Source organism: Bombina bombina, chromosome 7, assembly GCF_027579735.1.
Source record: "Bombina bombina isolate aBomBom1 chromosome 7, aBomBom1.pri, whole genome shotgun sequence".
Classification (NCBI taxonomy): Eukaryota; Metazoa; Chordata; class Amphibia; order Anura; family Bombinatoridae; genus Bombina; species Bombina bombina.
The window spans coordinates 20507202-20525717 of record NC_069505.1 but is presented as its reverse complement, the minus strand read 5'-3'; the positions used below and the strand labels follow the sequence as shown (position 1 = coordinate 20525717).

At 39.9% G+C, this 18516-nt stretch overlaps 3 non-coding genes across 3 annotated transcripts; all 3 read right to left on the bottom strand.

The window, feature by feature from the left end:
* Positions 1–4650: 4650 nt before the first annotated feature.
* On the bottom strand, positions 4651–4737 carry TRNAR-UCU (transfer RNA arginine (anticodon UCU)). Its single transcript is given in 2 exon segments — positions 4651–4686; positions 4701–4737. It is a non-coding gene; the product is annotated as a tRNA-Arg (tRNA).
* Positions 4738–8770: 4033 nt separating this feature from the next.
* On the bottom strand, positions 8771–8857 carry TRNAR-UCU (transfer RNA arginine (anticodon UCU)). The gene is given in 2 exon segments: positions 8771–8806; positions 8821–8857. It is a non-coding gene; the product is annotated as a tRNA-Arg (tRNA).
* A 503-nt stretch (positions 8858–9360) lies between these two features.
* On the bottom strand, positions 9361–9447 carry TRNAR-UCU (transfer RNA arginine (anticodon UCU)). Its single transcript is given in 2 exon segments — positions 9361–9396; positions 9411–9447. It is a non-coding gene; the product is annotated as a tRNA-Arg (tRNA).
* Between the last annotated feature and the right edge of the window lie 9069 nt (positions 9448–18516).

Below are 18516 nucleotides of genomic sequence, written 5' to 3'. Positions count from 1 at the left end.
TAATTAAGTGCAGCATTACATACAGTCTGCACACACAATAAATGTTTATATATGAACAGTATATATCAGTAATTAAGTGCTGCATTACATAAGGTCTGCACACACAATAAATGTTTATATATGCACAGTATATATCAGTAATTAAGTGCTGCATTACATAAGGTCTGCACACACAATAAATGTTTATATATGCACAGTATATATCAGTAATTAAGTGCTACATTACATAAGGTCTGCACACACAATAAATGTTTATATATGCACAGTATATATCAGTAATTAAGTGCTGCATTACATAAGGTCTGCACACACAATAAATGTTTATATATGTACAGTATATATCAGTAATTAAGTGCTGCATTACAAATGTCTGCACACACAATAAATGTTTATATATGCACAGTATATATCAGTAATTAAGTGCTGCATTACAAAAAGTCTGCACACACCATTAATGTTTATATATGCACAGTATATATCAGTAATTAAGTGCTACATTACATAAGGTCAGCACACACAATAAATGTTTATATATGCACAGTATATATCAGTAATTAAGTGCCACATTACGTAAGGTCTGCACACACAATAAATGTTTATATATGCACAGTATATATCAGTAATTAAGTGCTGCATTACATAAGGTCTGCACACACAATAAATGTTTATATATGCACAGTATACATCAGTAATTAGTGCCACATTACATAAGGTCTGCACACACAATAAATGTTTATATATGCACAGTATATATCAGTAATTTAGTGCTGCATTACATAAGGTCTGCACACACAATAAATGTTTATATACGCACAGTATATATCAGTAACTAAGTGCAGCATTACAAAAGGTCTGCACACACAATAAATGTTTATATATGCACAGTATATATCAGTAATTAAAGGGACAGTCTAGCCCAAAAAAAACTTTCATGATTTAGATAGAGCATGTAATTTTAAACAATTTTCCAATTTACTTTTATCACCAATTTTGCTTTGTTCTCTTGGTATTCTTAGTTGAAAGCTTAACCTAGGAGGTTCATATGCTAATTTCTTAGACCTTGAAAGCCACCTCTTTTCAGAATGCATTTTAACAGTTTTTCACCACTAGAGGGTGTTAGTTCATGTATTTCATATAGATAACACTGTGCTCGTGCAGTTATCTGGGAGCAAGAACTGACTGGCTAGACTGCAAGTCGGTCAAAAGAACTGAAATAAGGGGGCAGTTTGCAGAGGCTTAGATACAAGATAATCACAGAGGTTAAAAGTATATTAATATAACTGTGTTGGTTATGCAAAACTGGGGAATGGGTAATAAAGGGATTATCTATCTTTTAAAACAATAAAAATTCTGGTGTAGACTGTCCCTTTAAGTGCTGCATTACATAATGTCTGTACACACAATTAATGTTCATATATGCACAGTAAATATCAGTAATTAAGTGCTGCATTACATAAGGTCTGCATACACAATAAATGTTTATATATGCACAGTATATATCAGTAATTAAGTGCTGCAATACATAACGTCTGCACACACAATGTTTATATATGCACAGTATATATCAGTAATTAAGTGCTGCATTACATAAGGTCTGCACACACAATAAATGTTTATATATGCACAGTAAATATCAGTAATTAAGTGCTGCATTACAAAAGGTCTGCACACACAATAAATGTTTATATATGCACAGTATATATCAGTAATTAAGTGCCGCATTACATAAGGTCTGCACACACAATAAATGTTTATAGATGCACAGTATATATCAGTAATTACGTGCTACATTACATAAGATCTGCACACACAATACATATTTATATATGCACAGTATATAGTAATTAAGTTCTACATTACATAAGGTCTGCACACACACAATAAATGTTTATATATACACAGTATATATCAGTAATTAAGTGCTACATTACATAAGATCTGCACACACAATACATGTTTATATATGGACAGTATATATCAGTAATTAAGTACTGCATTACATAAGGTCTGCACACACAATAACTGTTTATATATGCACAGTATATATCAGTAATAAAGTGCGGCATTACAAAAGGTCTGTGCACACAATACATGTTTATATATGCACAGTATATATCAGTAATTAAGTGCTGCATTACAAAATGTCTGCACACACAATACATGTTTATATATGCACAGTATATATTAGTAATTAAGTGCTGCATTACACAAGGTCTGCACACACAATAAATGTTTATATATGCACAGTATATATCAGTAATTAAGTGCTGCATTACAAAGGGTCTGCACACACAATAAATGTTTATATATGCACAGTATATATCAGTATTAAGTGTTGTATTACATAAGGTCTGCACACACAATAAATGTTTATATATGCACAGTATATATCAGTAATTAAGTGCTGCATTACACAAGGTCTGCCCACACAATAAATGTTTATATATGCACAGTATATATCAGTAATTAAGTGCTGCATTAAAAAGGGTCTGCACACACACAATAATGTTTATATATGCACAGTATATATCAGTAATTAAGTGCTGCATTACAAAGGGTCTGCACACACAAATGTTTATATATGCACTACACTCACCGGCCACTTTATTAGGAACACCTTGCTAGTACTGGGTTGGACTCTCTTTTGCCTTTCAAACTGCCTTAATTCTTTGTGGCATATATTCAACAAGAAGTTGGAAACATTCCTCAGAGATTTTGGTCCATATTGACATGATAGCATCACGCAGTTGCAGATTTGTCGGCTGCACATCCATGATGTGAATTTCCGGTTTCACCGCATACAAAAGGTGCTCTATTGGATTGAGATCTGGTGACTGTGGAGGCCATTGGAGTACAGTGAACTCATTGTCATGTTCAAGAAACCAGTTTGAGATTATTTGAGTTTGTGACATGATGCATTATCCTGCTGTAAGTAGCCATCAGAAGATGGGTACACTGTAATCATAAAGGGATGGACATGCTCAGCTGGTAGGCCATGGCATTTAAACTATGCTCAATTGGTACTAAGGGGCACAAAGTGTACCAAGAAAATATCCCCCAAACCATTACACCACCACCACCAGCTTGAACCGTTGATACAAGGCAGGATGGAGCCATGCTTTCATGTTGTTTACGCCAAATTCTGACCATACCATCTAAATGTCGCAGCTGAAATCGAGACTTATCAGACCAGGTAACGTTTTTCCAATCTTCTATTGTCCAATTTTGGCAAGCGTGTGCAAATTGTAGCCTCAGTTTCCTGTTCTTAGCCGACAGGAGTGGCATCCAGTGTGGTCTTCTGCTACTGTAGCCCATCTTTTTCAAGGTTCGACGTGCTGTGCGTTTAGAGATGGTATTCTGCATACCTTGGTTGTAACGAGTGGTTATTTGAGTTACTTTTGCCTTTCTATCATCTCAAACCAGTCTGCCAATTTTCCATGACATCAAAAAGGAATTTTCGTCCACACAACTGCCGCTTACAGGATATTTTCTCTTTATCAGACCATTCTTTGTAAACTCTAGAGATGGTTGTGCGTGAAAATCCCAGTAGATCAGCAGTTTTTTAAATACTCAGACTATCCGTCTGGCACCAACAACCATGCCACATTCAAAGTCACTTAAATCCCCTTTCTTCCCCATTCTGATGCTCGGTTTGAACTTTAGCAAGTCGTCTTCACCACGTCTAGATGCATTGATGTGTTGCCATGTGATTGGCTGATTAGCTATTTGTGTTACCAAGCAATTGAACAGGTGTACCTGATAAAGTGGCGGTGAGTGTATATCAGTAAATAAGTGCTTCATTACAATAAATGTTTATATATGCACAATATATATCAGCAATTAAGCACTGCATTAGAAAAGGTCTGAACACACAATAAATGTTTATATCAGTAATTAAGCACTGAATTACAAGCGGTCTGCACACACAATAGATGTTTACATATGCACAGTATATATAAGTAATTAAGTGCTGCTTTACAAATGGTTAGCAAACACAATAAATGTTTATATATGCACAGTATATATCAGTAATTAAGTGCTGCATTACATAAGGTCTGCACACACAATAAATGTTTATATATGCACAGTATATATCAATAATTGAGTGCTGCATTACAAATGATCTGCACACACAATAAATGTTTATATATGCACAGTATATATCAGTAATTAAGTGTCACATTACAAAGGGTCTGCACACACAACAAATGTTTATATATGTGCAGTATATGTCAATAATTAAGTGCCACATTACGAAAGGTCTGTGTACACAAAATTTTATATATGCACAGTATATATCAGCAGTAAAGTGCCTCATTACGAAGGTCTGCACATAAAATAAATGTTTTATAGATGTACAGTATTATTATTATTATTTTTAAATATACACTGAATCAGAAATAATTTATCCCCATCATGCCATTAGGACATTCCATGCCATCCTAACAACGCTGGGCTTTAATGCCGTTGGGACAGCATGAACGTCCTAGCATATATGGTGTCCTGCAGCGTTCCCCTTTGACGAAGGCAAGGATCGGCCTAAGGTGTGTGCCTAGCAGCTGAGGGAATCCCCATGATTCAATCCTGGCCTTATAATCATTAAATAATTGTTTTGTAAGGAGGATCCACAAGAAAGCATAAAAAGATTGACGACTCTGGTGGGACTCGAACCCACAACCTTTGAATCACTGCACTCTCTCTAGAAGTCCAATGCGCTATCCATTGCGCCACAGAGCCACCTGTGAAATCTTTAGTAGGAAGTGACTTCATCCATAATCTGAGCAACCACCAAGTATAAAGTAGAGAATCCCATTGTAGAACTATGAGAAAATACCAACATATTCAATAGTGGATTTTGGGGTTCAGAGCCAACAGTCTTAACATAGGTTTAGACCTAATGGTATTCTTGTAAAAAGGTTGGTTTTTCAACTTTACATGCTTTATTGCACTTCACAGATATTGCTAATTTTACAAAGTGAAGGTTTGTAGAAACCCTGCGGCAAACAAGTCTATCGGCGCTATTTGACCAACACATATAGACATATAAACACATACACATGAATACACACGTATATATATATATATATATATATATATATATATAAAAGAAAATTTATGCTTACCTGATAAATGTATTTCTTTTTTGACACAATGAGTCCACGGATCATCTTAATTACTGATCGGATATTCACCTCCTGGTCAGCAGGGGGCGGCAAAGAGCACCACAGCAAAGCTGCTAAATAGCTCCTTCCCTCCCTGCCACTCCAGTCATTCGACCGAAGTTAAGGAAAGAAAGGAAAAACCAAGGTGCAGAGGTGTCTGAAGCTTAAAATAATCAACAACCTGTCATACAAGAACAGGGCGGGCTGTGGACTCATCGTGTCAAAAAAGAAATAAATTTATCAAGTAAGCATAAATTTTCTTTTCTTTTTTAGGACACGATCAGTCCACGGATCATTTTAATTACTAATGGGATTCAATACCCAAGCTAGAGTACACAGATGATACGGTAGGGACAAGACTGGGAACCTAAATGGAAGGCACCACTGCTTGAAGAACCTTTTTCCCATAAGCGGCCTCAACCGAGGCAAAAGTGTCAAATTTGTAGCATTTTGAAAGAGTGAAGATAGGACCAAGTTGCAGCAAAACTGTTCCACAGAAGCTACATTTTCGAATGGCCATGAGGAAGCAACAGCCCTCATGGAATAAGTTGTAACTCTCTCTGGAGGCTGCTGTCCAGAAGTCTCATACGCAAAAAGTATCATACTCTTCGGCCAAAAAGAAAGAGAAGTAGCCGTAGCTATCTGTCCTTTACATTTTCCTGAGAAAACTACAAACAATGCAGAAGACTGACGAAAATCCGTAGTCGCCTGCAGGTAAAACTTTAAAAAACATCCGAATTGTGCAGAAACCGATCCTTCTGAGTAGGATTGGGACACAAGTAAAGAATAACAATCTCCTGATTAATGCTCTGATCAGAAACTACCTTAGGAAGAAATCCTAAATTAGGTAGTTTTTAGTACGAAAAAACTACCGTAACTACCTTAACAAAAAGAAAAATAAGGTAAGGTAATGAGACTCGTACCGCAGAATCAAGAAATAAAGGTTTCCAAGGAAACAACTTAATATCCAAGGAATTAATAGGCTCAAACTGAGCCCCTTGAAGAATTCTTAAAACCAAAGTAAGACTCCATGGAGGAGTAACTGGCTTGAACACAGGCCTGATCCTGACCAGGGCCTGACAAAGAAATGTACATCTAGGACATCTGCCAGACGCTTGAGTAATAAAATCAATAAAGCAGAAATTCAACCCCTTAGGGTGCTTGTCGATAGTCTTTTCTCCAACCCTCTTGGAGAAAAGACAATATTCTAGGAATCCTGACTCCACTCCAGGAACAATCCCTGGATCTACACAATTAAAAATATGTACATCATGTCATATGAGTAAATTCTTCCTAGATACAGGCTTACAAGCCTGATTCGTGGTCTTACTGATCAATTCCTAATCTACGCTTGGATGAAATAAAACTTCCATCTTCCAGTAGTCCGCTACAGAGAAAATGTTCTTGGATAAAGGAAGGGTCCTTGAAGTAGAAGGTCCTTCCCCCACGGAATTCCCAGGTGGAGGAAGTGACACGTCCACCAGGACTGCATACCAATCCTATGGCCACGCTGGTGAATCCCCAATGCCTCTTCCAGCTTAGCTCGAGCCAAGACTAAGAAGAAAAATTAAAGGGACAGTCAAGTCCAAAAAAAACTTTAATTTTTCAAATAGGGCATGTAATTTTAAACAACTTTCCAATTTACTTTTATCAACAATTTTGCTTTGTTCTCTTGGTATTCTAGTTGAAAGCAAACCTAGGGAGGCACATATGATAATTTCTAAGCCCTTGAAGGCCGCCTCTATTTTATTTACTTTTCACAGCAGGGGAGAGCAAGCTCATGTAGGCCATATAGATAGCATTGTGATCTAGCCCGTGGCTAGTGGCAGACACTGCACTAATTGGCTAAAATGCAACTATATGCAAAATAACTAAAAGTCATGTGATTAGGGGCGGTCAGAAGATGCTTAGATACAAGTTAGTCACAGAAGTAAAAAGTGTATTAATATAACAGTGTTGGTTTTGCAAAACTGGGGAATGGGTAATAAAGGGATTATCTATCTTTTTAAACAACAAAAATTCTAGTGTTGACTGTCCCTTTAAATAGAGGAATTAAGTATGCAAGATTGAAAATCCAAGGTAACAAGTTGAGTAGCCATGTGTCACGGATTTGCTTATTGGTGTTCATCCATCTCTCACTGTGCCTTTAATTATTTGAACTTGTTGTTCCTTCTAGTCTATTTAAGTCTGGACACGCCCCTTCATCCCTGCTTCAGTATTTTCCCCTAAAGATAGAAAGAAGGTTGCTCTTCTGACTTCATAGGAAAACTAGCCTAATATAAGCCTTTCCAGGAATCTCTAAGTGCCCACTTAGTCTTAGAGAAATCATTCCCCAGAATATATTAAAGTCAGGACTTACCTTAAATTGCTTTCCGACAGCAGGGCAGTTCACTCGGATTGTGAGGTCCTCTCCCTCACATAGGCCTGTGTAGAAAAGAAAGGATTGAGTATATCCTCTCAGACTTTCAGAGACAGGGCAGCATACAATTTATGGGAGGCGCAGTGAGAATTATGTCCCACAAGTTCCCATTGCTCTAAAGCCACCAAAGCTTTACTGAAGAGACTGATATTGACTACGGCTACACCCTAGGACAAAGCAGCACAATCTTGCACTACTTTAAAAATAATAAACTCTTGCTTGAAGAATCTATTCTAACACCTCACTTTACCGCATCATATCACTAACGTAGGCAAAGAGAATGACTGTGGTGGGAGGGAGGGGAGGAGCTATTTAGCAGCTTTGCTGTGGTGCTATTTGCCGCCTCCTGCTGACCAGGAGTTGAATATCCCATTAGTAATTAAGATAATCCGTGGACTCATCGTGTCATAAAAAAGAAAGATATATATATACACACACATACATACATATGTGTATGTATATGTATATATATATATATATATATATATATATATATATATATATATATACATACATACATACATACACACACACACACACATTTGATAACACTGGAAAAGTTTCTGCTTCATTTTTTTCTAAAAAAAAAAGTTTAAGTACACTTTATCTGATTACTGAATGTTTCATTTTGACTTTTCTGACTATTTTTAAAAGAAATAATAATACTATATGAGACAATAATATAAAATGTTTATTAAGACTTCAATGGTATAATTGTTTTGTAAGGAGGATCACGTAAAAACATAGAATAATTAAATGATTCTGGTGGGACTCAAACCCACAACCTTTAAATCATTATATTATTTCTAGTAATTCAGTGCACTCTCTATTGCACCACAGAGTCTGCATGAATAATATCCATGGACGTAAGTTCCAAACTTGAAAAGTTTCTTTTTCCCCCCTCTTTTTATTTATTTATTTTAAATATACACTTTCGCTCAATAAGGAATACTGTAATCCCCATCACGACATTATATGTTGTCCTAACAGAGCTGGGCTTTAATGCAGTTAGAATGGCATGAAAGTTCTAGCATATATGGCTTCCTGGAGCGTCCCCTTTCGACAAAGGCAAGGATTGGCCTGAGTTGTGTGCCTAGCAGCTGAGGGAGTCCCCATGATCTGATCCTGGCCTTATAATCATGATATAATTGATTTGTAAGGAGGATCCACAAGAAAACAAAAATATTGACGACTCTGGTGGGACTCGAACCCACAACCTTTGAATCACTGCAAACTTTCTAGAAGTCCAATGCGCTATCCATTGCGCCACAGAGCCACCTGAAGAATATGAATACATGATAGGAAGTACATATATCCATAATATGAGCCACCATCCACCAAGGAAGAGAATCCTGTTTTAGAACTATGAGAAAATACCAACCTATTCAATAGTGTATTTTAGAGCCAAACAGTGACGTAGGTTTAGACCTAATGGTATTCATGTGAAAAGGCTGGTTTTTCAACTTTACACGCTTTAATGCACTTTGCAGATATTGCTCTTTTTACAAATTGAAGGTTTGTGGCAACCCTGTGGTGAGCAAGTCTATTTATATATACAGTATATAGATATCCTAACAGAGCTGGGCTTTAATGCATTTAGGATGGCATGAAAGTTCTAGCATATATGGCTTCCTGGAGAGTCCCCTTTTGACAAAGGCAAGGATTGGCCTGAGTTGTGTGCCTAGAAGCTGAGGGAGTCCCCAAGATCTGATCCTGGCCTTATAATCATGATATAATTGATTTGTAAGGAGGATCCACAAGAAAACATAAAAAGATTGACGACTCTGGTGGGACTCGAACCCACAACCTTTGAATCACTGCACTCTCTCTAGAAGTCCAATGCGCTATCCATTGCGCCACAGAGCCACCTGTGAAATCTTTAGTAGGAAGTGACTTCATCCATAATCTGAGCAACCACCAAGTATAAAGTAGAGAATCCCATTGTAGAACTATGAGAAAATACCAACATATTCAATAGTGGATTTTGGGGTTCAGAGCCAACAGTCTTAACATAGGTTTAGACCTAATGGTATTCTTGTAAAAAGGTTGGTTTTTCAACTTTACATGCTTTATTGCACTTCACAGATATTGCTAATTTTACAAAGTGAAGGTTTGTAGAAACCCTGCGGCAAACAAGTCTATCGGCGCTATTTGACCAACACATATAGACATATAAACACATACACATGAATACACACGTATATATATATATATATATATATATATATATATATATATAAAAGAAAATTTATGCTTACCTGATAAATGTATTTCTTTTTTGACACAATGAGTCCACGGATCATCTTAATTACTGATCGGATATTCACCTCCTGGTCAGCAGGGGGCGGCAAAGAGCACCACAGCAAAGCTGCTAAATAGCTCCTTCCCTCCCTGCCACTCCAGTCATTCGACCGAAGTTAAGGAAAGAAAGGAAAAACCAAGGTGCAGAGGTGTCTGAAGCTTAAAATAATCAACAACCTGTCATACAAGAACAGGGCGGGCTGTGGACTCATCGTGTCAAAAAAGAAATAAATTTATCAAGTAAGCATAAATTTTCTTTTCTTTTTTAGGACACGATCAGTCCACGGATCATTTTAATTACTAATGGGATTCAATACCCAAGCTAGAGTACACAGATGATACGGTAGGGACAAGACTGGGAACCTAAATGGAAGGCACCACTGCTTGAAGAACCTTTTTCCCATAAGCGGCCTCAACCGAGGCAAAAGTGTCAAATTTGTAGCATTTTGAAAGAGTGAAGATAGGACCAAGTTGCAGCAAAACTGTTCCACAGAAGCTACATTTTCGAATGGCCATGAGGAAGCAACAGCCCTCATGGAATAAGTTGTAACTCTCTCTGGAGGCTGCTGTCCAGAAGTCTCATACGCAAAAAGTATCATACTCTTCGGCCAAAAAGAAAGAGAAGTAGCCGTAGCTATCTGTCCTTTACATTTTCCTGAGAAAACTACAAACAATGCAGAAGACTGACGAAAATCCGTAGTCGCCTGCAGGTAAAACTTTAAAAAACATCCGAATTGTGCAGAAACCGATCCTTCTGAGTAGGATTGGGACACAAGTAAAGAATAACAATCTCCTGATTAATGCTCTGATCAGAAACTACCTTAGGAAGAAATCCTAAATTAGGTAGTTTTTAGTACGAAAAAACTACCGTAACTACCTTAACAAAAAGAAAAATAAGGTAAGGTAATGAGACTCGTACCGCAGAATCAAGAAATAAAGGTTTCCAAGGAAACAACTTAATATCCAAGGAATTAATAGGCTCAAACTGAGCCCCTTGAAGAATTCTTAAAACCAAAGTAAGACTCCATGGAGGAGTAACTGGCTTGAACACAGGCCTGATCCTGACCAGGGCCTGACAAAGAAATGTACATCTAGGACATCTGCCAGACGCTTGAGTAATAAAATCAATAAAGCAGAAATTCAACCCCTTAGGGTGCTTGTCGATAGTCTTTTCTCCAACCCTCTTGGAGAAAAGACAATATTCTAGGAATCCTGACTCCACTCCAGGAACAATCCCTGGATCTACACAATTAAAAATATGTACATCATGTCATATGAGTAAATTCTTCCTAGATACAGGCTTACAAGCCTGATTCGTGGTCTTACTGATCAATTCCTAATCTACGCTTGGATGAAATAAAACTTCCATCTTCCAGTAGTCCGCTACAGAGAAAATGTTCTTGGATAAAGGAAGGGTCCTTGAAGTAGAAGGTCCTTCCCCCACGGAATTCCCAGGTGGAGGAAGTGACACGTCCACCAGGACTGCATACCAATCCTATGGCCACGCTGGTGAATCCCCAATGCCTCTTCCAGCTTAGCTCGAGCCAAGACTAAGAAGAAAAATTAAAGGGACAGTCAAGTCCAAAAAAAACAGAATTTATGTTTACCTGATAAATTTCTTTCTCCAACGGTGTGTCCGGTCCACGGCGTCATCCTTACTTGTGGGATATTCTCTTCCCCAACAGGAAATGGCAAAGAGCCCAGCAAAGCTGGTCACATGATCCCTCCTAGGCTCCGCCTACCCCAGTCATTCGACCGACGTTAAGGAGGAATATTTGCATAGGAGAAACCATATGGTACCGTGGTGACTGTAGTTAAAGAAAATAAAATATCAGACCTGATTAAAAAAACCAGGGCGGGCCGTGGACCGGACACACCGTTGGAGAAAGAAATTTATCAGGTAAACATAAATTCTGTTTTCTCCAACATAGGTGTGTCCGGTCCACGGCGTCATCCTTACTTGTGGGAACCAATACCAAAGCTTTAGGACACGGATGAAGGGAGGGAGCAAATCAGGTCACCTAAATGGAAGGCACCACGGCTTGCAAAACCTTTCTCCCAAAAATAGCCTCAGAAGAAGCAAAAGTATCAAACTTGTAAAATTTGGTAAAAGTGTGCAGTGAAGACCAAGTCGCTGCCCTACATATCTGATCAACAGAAGCCTCGTTCTTGAAGGCCCATGTGGAAGCCACAGCCCTAGTGGAATGAGCTGTGATTCTTTCGGGAGGCTGCCGTCCGGCAGTCTCGTAAGCCAATCTGATGATGCTTTTAATCCAAAAAGAGAGAGAGGTAGAAGTTGCTTTTTGACCTCTCCTTTTACCTGAATAAACAACAAACAAGGAAGATGTTTGTCTAAAATCCTTTGTAGCCTCTAAATAGAATTTTAGAGCGCGAACAACATCCAAATTGTGCAACAAACGTTCCTTCTTTGAAACTGGTTTTGGACACAGAGAAGGTACGATAATCTCCTGGTTAATGTTTTTGTTAGAAACAACTTTTGGAAGAAAACCAGGTTTAGTACGTAAAACCACCTTATCTGCATGGAACACCAGATAAGGAGGAGAACACTGCAGAGCAGATAATTCTGAGACTCTTCTAGCAGAAGAAATCGCAACTAAAAACAAAACTTTCCAAGATAATAACTTAATATCAACGGAATGTAAGGGTTCAAACGGAACCCCCTGAAGAACTGAAAGAACTAAATTGAGACTCCAAGGAGGAGTCAAAGGTTTGTAAACAGGCTTGATTCTAACCAGAGCCTGAACAAAGGCTTGAACATCTGGCACAGCTGCCAGCTTTTTGTGAAGTAATACCGACAAGGCAGAAATCTGTCCCTTCAGGGAACTTGCAGATAATCCTTTTTCCAATCCTTCTTGAAGGAAGGATAGAATCCTAGGAATCTTAACCTTGTCCCAAGGGAATCCTTTAGATTCACACCAACAGATATATTTTTTCCAAATTTTGTGGTAAATCTTTCTAGTCACAGGCTTTCTGGCCTGAACAAGAGTATCGATCACAGAATCTGAGAATCCTCGCTTCGATAAAATCAAGCGTTCAATCTCCAAGCAGTCAGCTGGAGTGAAACCAGATTCGGATGTTCGAACGGACCCTGAACAAGAAGGTCTCGTCTCAAAGGTAGCTTCCAAGGTGGAGCCGATGACATATTCACCAGATCTGCATACCAAGTCCTGCGTGGCCACGCAGGAGCTATCAAGATCACCGACGCCCTCTCCTGCTTGATCCTGGCTATCAGCCTGGGGATGAGAGGAAATGGCGGGAACACATAAGCTAGTTTGAAGGTCCAAGGTGCTACTAGTGCATCCACTAGAGCCGCCTTGGGATCCCTGGATCTGGCCCCGTAGCAAGGAACTTTGAAGTTCTGACGAGAGGCCATCAGATCCATGTCTGGAATGCCCCACAGGTGAGTGACTTGGGCAAAGATTTCCGGATGGAGTTCCCACTCCCCCGGATGTAATGTCTGACGACTCAGAAAATCCGCTTCCCAATTTTCCACTCCTGGGATGTGGATAGCAGACAGGTGGCAGGAGTGAGACTCCGCCCAAAGAATAATTTTGGTTACTTCTTCCATCGCTAGGGAACTCCTTGTTCCCCCCTGATGGTTGATGTACGCAACAGTCGTCATGTTGTCTGATTGAAACCGTATGAACCTGGTCCTCGCAAGCTGGGGCCAGGCCTGGAGCGCATTGAATATCGCTCTCAGTTCCAGAATATTTATCGGTAGAAGAGATTCTTCCCGAGACCAAAGACCCTGAGCTTTCAGGGATCCCCAGACCGCGCCCCAGCCTATCAGACTGGCGTCGGTCGTGACAATGACCCACTCTGGTCTGTGGAACATCATCCCTTGAGACAGATTGTCCAGGGACAGCCACCAACGGAGTGAGTCTCTGGTCCTCTGATTTACTTGTATCTTCGGAGACAAGTCTGTATAGTCCCCATTCCACTGACTGAGCATGCACAGTTGTAATGGTCTTAGATGAATGCGCGCAAAAGGAACTATGTCCATCGCCGCCACCATCAACCCGATCACTTCCATGCACTGAGCTATGGAAGGAAGAGGAACGGAATGAAGTATCCGACAAGAGTCCATAAGCTTTGTTTTTCTGGCCTCTGTTAGAAAGATCCTCATTTCTAAGGAGTCTATAATTGTTCCCAAGAAGGGAACCCTTGTTGACGGGGATAGAGAACTCTTTTCCACGTTCACTTTCCAGCCGTGAGATCTGAGAAAGGCCAGGACAATGTCCGTGTGAGCCTTTGCTTGAGGAAGGGACGACGCTTGAATCAGAATGTCGTCCAGGTAAGGTACTACTGCAATGCCCCTTGGTCTTAGCACCGCTAGAAGGGACCCTAGTACCTTTGTGAAAATCCTTGGAGCAGTGGCTAATCCGAAAGGAAGCGCCACGAACTGGTAATGTTTGTCCAGGAATGCAAACCTTAGGAACCGATGATGTTCCTTGTGGATAGGAATATGTAGATACGCATCCTTTAAATCCACCGTGGTCATAAATTGACCTTCCTGGATGGAAGGAAGGATAGTTCGAATGGTTTCCATCTTGAACGATGGGACCTTGAGAAATTTGTTTAAGATCTTGAGATCTAGGATTGGTCTGAACGTTCCCTCTTTTTTGGGAACTATAAACAGATTGGAGTAGAACCCCATCCCTTGTTCTCTTAATGGAACAGGATGAATCACTCCCATTTTTAACAGGTCTTCTACACAATGTAAGAACGCCTGTCTTTTTATGTGGTCTGAAGACAACTGCGACTTGTGGAACCTCCCCCTTGGGGGAAGTCCCTTGAATTCCAGAAGATAACCCTGGGAGACTATTTCTAGCGCCCAGGGATCCAGAACATCTCTTGCCCAAGCCTGAGCGAAGAGAGAGAGTCTGCCCCCCACCAGATCCGGTCCCGGATCGGGGGCCAATATTTCATGCTGTCTTGGTAACAGTGGCAGGTTTCTTGGCCTGCTTTCCCTTGTTCCAGCCTTGCATTGGTCTCCAAGCTGGCTTGGCCTGAGAAGTATTACCCTCTTGCTTAGAGGACGTAACACCTTGGGCTGGTCCGTTTTTACGAAAGGGACGAAAATTAGGTCTATTTTTTGCCTTGAAGGGCCGATCCTGAGGAAGGGCGTGGCCCTTACCCCCAGTGATATCAGAGATAATCTCTTTCAAGTCAGGACCAAACAGCGTTTTCCCCTTGAAAGGAATGTTTAGTAGCTTGTTCTTGGAAGACGCATCAGCCGACCAAGATTTCAACCAAAGCGCTCTGCGCGCCACAATAGCAAACCCAGAGTTCTTAGCCGCTAACTTAGCCAATTGCAAAGAGGCGTCTAGAGTGAAAGAATTAGCCAATTTGAGAGCATTGATTCTGTCCATAATCTCCTCATAAGGAGGAGAGTCACTATCGAGCACCTTAAGCAGTTCATCAAACCAGAAATATGCGGCTGTAGTGACAGGGACAATGCATGAAATGGGTTGTAGAAGGTAACCCTGCTGAACAAACATCTTTTTAAGCAAACCTTCTAATTTTTTATCCATAGGATCTTTGAAAGCACAACTATCCTCTATGGGAATAGTGGTGCGTTTGTTTAAAGTAGAAACCGCTCCCTCGACCTTGGGGACTGACTGCCATAAGTCCTTTCTGGGGTCGACCATAGGAAACAATTTTTTAAATATGGGGGGAGGGACGAAAGGAATACCGGGCCTTTCCCATTCTTTATTAACAATGTCCGCCACCCGCTTGGGTATAGGAAAAGCTTCTGGGAGCCCCGGCACCTCTAGGAACTTGTCCATTTTACATAGTTTCTCTGGGATGACTAAATTTTCACAATCATCCAGAGTGGATAATACCTCCTTAAGCAAAATGCGGAGATGTTCCAATTTAAATTTAAATGTAATCACATCAGATTCAGCCTGCTGAGAAATGTTCCCTAAATCAGTAATTTCTCCCTCAGACAAAACCTCCCTGGCCCCCTCAGATTGGGTTAGGGGCCCTTCAGAGATATTAATATCAGCGTCGTCATGCTCTTCAGTAACTAAAACAGAGCAGCCACGCTTACGCTGACAAGGGTTCATTTTGGCTAAAATGTTTTTGACAGAATTATCCATTACAGCCGTTAATTGTTGCATAGTAAGGAGAATTGGCGCGCTAGATGTACTAGGGGCCTCCTGAGTGGGCAAGACTCGTGTAGACGAAGGAGGGAATGATGCAGTACCATGCTTACTCCCCTCACTTGAGGAATCATCTTGGGCATCATTGTCATTATCACATAAATCACATTTATTTAAATGAATAGGAATTCTGGCTTCCCCACATTCAGAACACAGTCTATCTGGTAGTTCAGACATGTTAAACAGGCATAAACTTGATCAGAAAGTACAAAAAACGTTTTAAAATAAAACCGTTACTGTCACTTTAAATTTTAAACTGAACACACTTTATTACTGCAATTGCGAAAAAACATGAAGGAATTGTTCAAAATTCACCAAATTTTCACCACAGCGTCTTAAAGCCTTGAAAATATTGCACACCAATTTTGGAAGCTTTAACCCTTAAAATAACGGAACCGGAGCCGTTTTAAGCTTTAAACCCCTTTACAGTCCCTGGTATCTGCTTTGCTGAGACCCAACCAAACCCAAAGGGGAATACGATACCAAATGACGCCTTCAGAAGTCTTTTATAAGTATCAGAGCTCCTCTCACATGCGACTGCATGCCATGCCTCTCAAAAACAAGTGCGCAACACCGGCGCGAAAATGAGACTCTGCCTATGCTTTGGGAAAGCCCCTAAAGAATAAGGTGTCTAAAACAGTGCCTGCCGATATTATTAAATCAAAATACCCAGAATAAATGATTCCTCAAGGCTAAATAAGTGTTAATATCAATCGATTTAGCCCAAAAAAAGTCTACAGTTTAAATAAGCCCTTGTGAAGCCCTTATTTACAATCGTAATAAACATGGCTTACCGGATCCCATAGGGAAAATGACAGCTTCCAGCATTACATCGTCTTGTTAGAATGTGTCATACCTCAAGCAGCAAGAGACTGCAAACTGTTCCCCCAACTGAAGTTAATTGCTCTCAACAGTCCTGTGTGGAACAGCCATGGATTTTAGTTACGGTTGCTAAAATCATTTTCCTCATACAAACAGAATTCTTCATCTCTTTTCTGTTTCTGAGTAAATAGTACGTACCAGCACTATTTGAAAATAACAAACTCTTGATTGAATAATGAAAAACTACAGTTAAACACTAAAAAACTCTAAGCCATCTCCGTGGAGATGTTGCCTGTACAACGGCAAAGAGAATGACTGGGGTAGGCGGAGCCTAGGAGGGATCATGTGACCAGCTTTGCTGGGCTCTTTGCCATTTCCTGTTGGGGAAGAGAATATCCCACAAGTAAGGATGACGCCGTGGACCGGACACACCTATGTTGGAGAAAACTTTAATTTTTCAAATAGGGCATGTAATTTTAAACAACTTTCCAATTTACTTTTATCAACAATTTTGCTTTGTTCTCTTGGTATTCTAGTTGAAAGCAAACCTAGGGAGGCACATATGATAATTTCTAAGCCCTTGAAGGCCGCCTCTATTTTATTTACTTTTCACAGCAGGGGAGAGCAAGCTCATGTAGGCCATATAGATAGCATTGTGATCTAGCCCGTGGCTAGTGGCAGACACTGCACTAATTGGCTAAAATGCAACTATATGCAAAATAACTAAAAGTCATGTGATTAGGGGCGGTCAGAAGATGCTTAGATACAAGTTAGTCACAGAAGTAAAAAGTGTATTAATATAACAGTGTTGGTTTTGCAAAACTGGGGAATGGGTAATAAAGGGATTATCTATCTTTTTAAACAACAAAAATTCTAGTGTTGACTGTCCCTTTAAATAGAGGAATTAAGTATGCAAGATTGAAAATCCAAGGTAACAAGTTGAGTAGCCATGTGTCACGGATTTGCTTATTGGTGTTCATCCATCTCTCACTGTGCCTTTAATTATTTGAACTTGTTGTTCCTTCTAGTCTATTTAAGTCTGGACACGCCCCTTCATCCCTGCTTCAGTATTTTCCCCTAAAGATAGAAAGAAGGTTGCTCTTCTGACTTCATAGGAAAACTAGCCTAATATAAGCCTTTCCAGGAATCTCTAAGTGCCCACTTAGTCTTAGAGAAATCATTCCCCAGAATATATTAAAGTCAGGACTTACCTTAAATTGCTTTCCGACAGCAGGGCAGTTCACTCGGATTGTGAGGTCCTCTCCCTCACATAGGCCTGTGTAGAAAAGAAAGGATTGAGTATATCCTCTCAGACTTTCAGAGACAGGGCAGCATACAATTTATGGGAGGCGCAGTGAGAATTATGTACCACAAGTTCCCATTGCTCTAAAGCCACCAAAGCTTTACTGAAGAGACTGATATTGACTACGGCTACACCCTAGGACAAAGCAGCACAATCTTGCACTACTTTAAAAATAATAAACTCTTGCTTGAAGAATCTATTCTAACACCTCACTTTACCGCATCATATCACTAACGTAGGCAAAGAGAATGACTGTGGTGGGAGGGAGGGGAGGAGCTATTTAGCAGCTTTGCTGTGGTGCTATTTGCCGCCTCCTGCTGA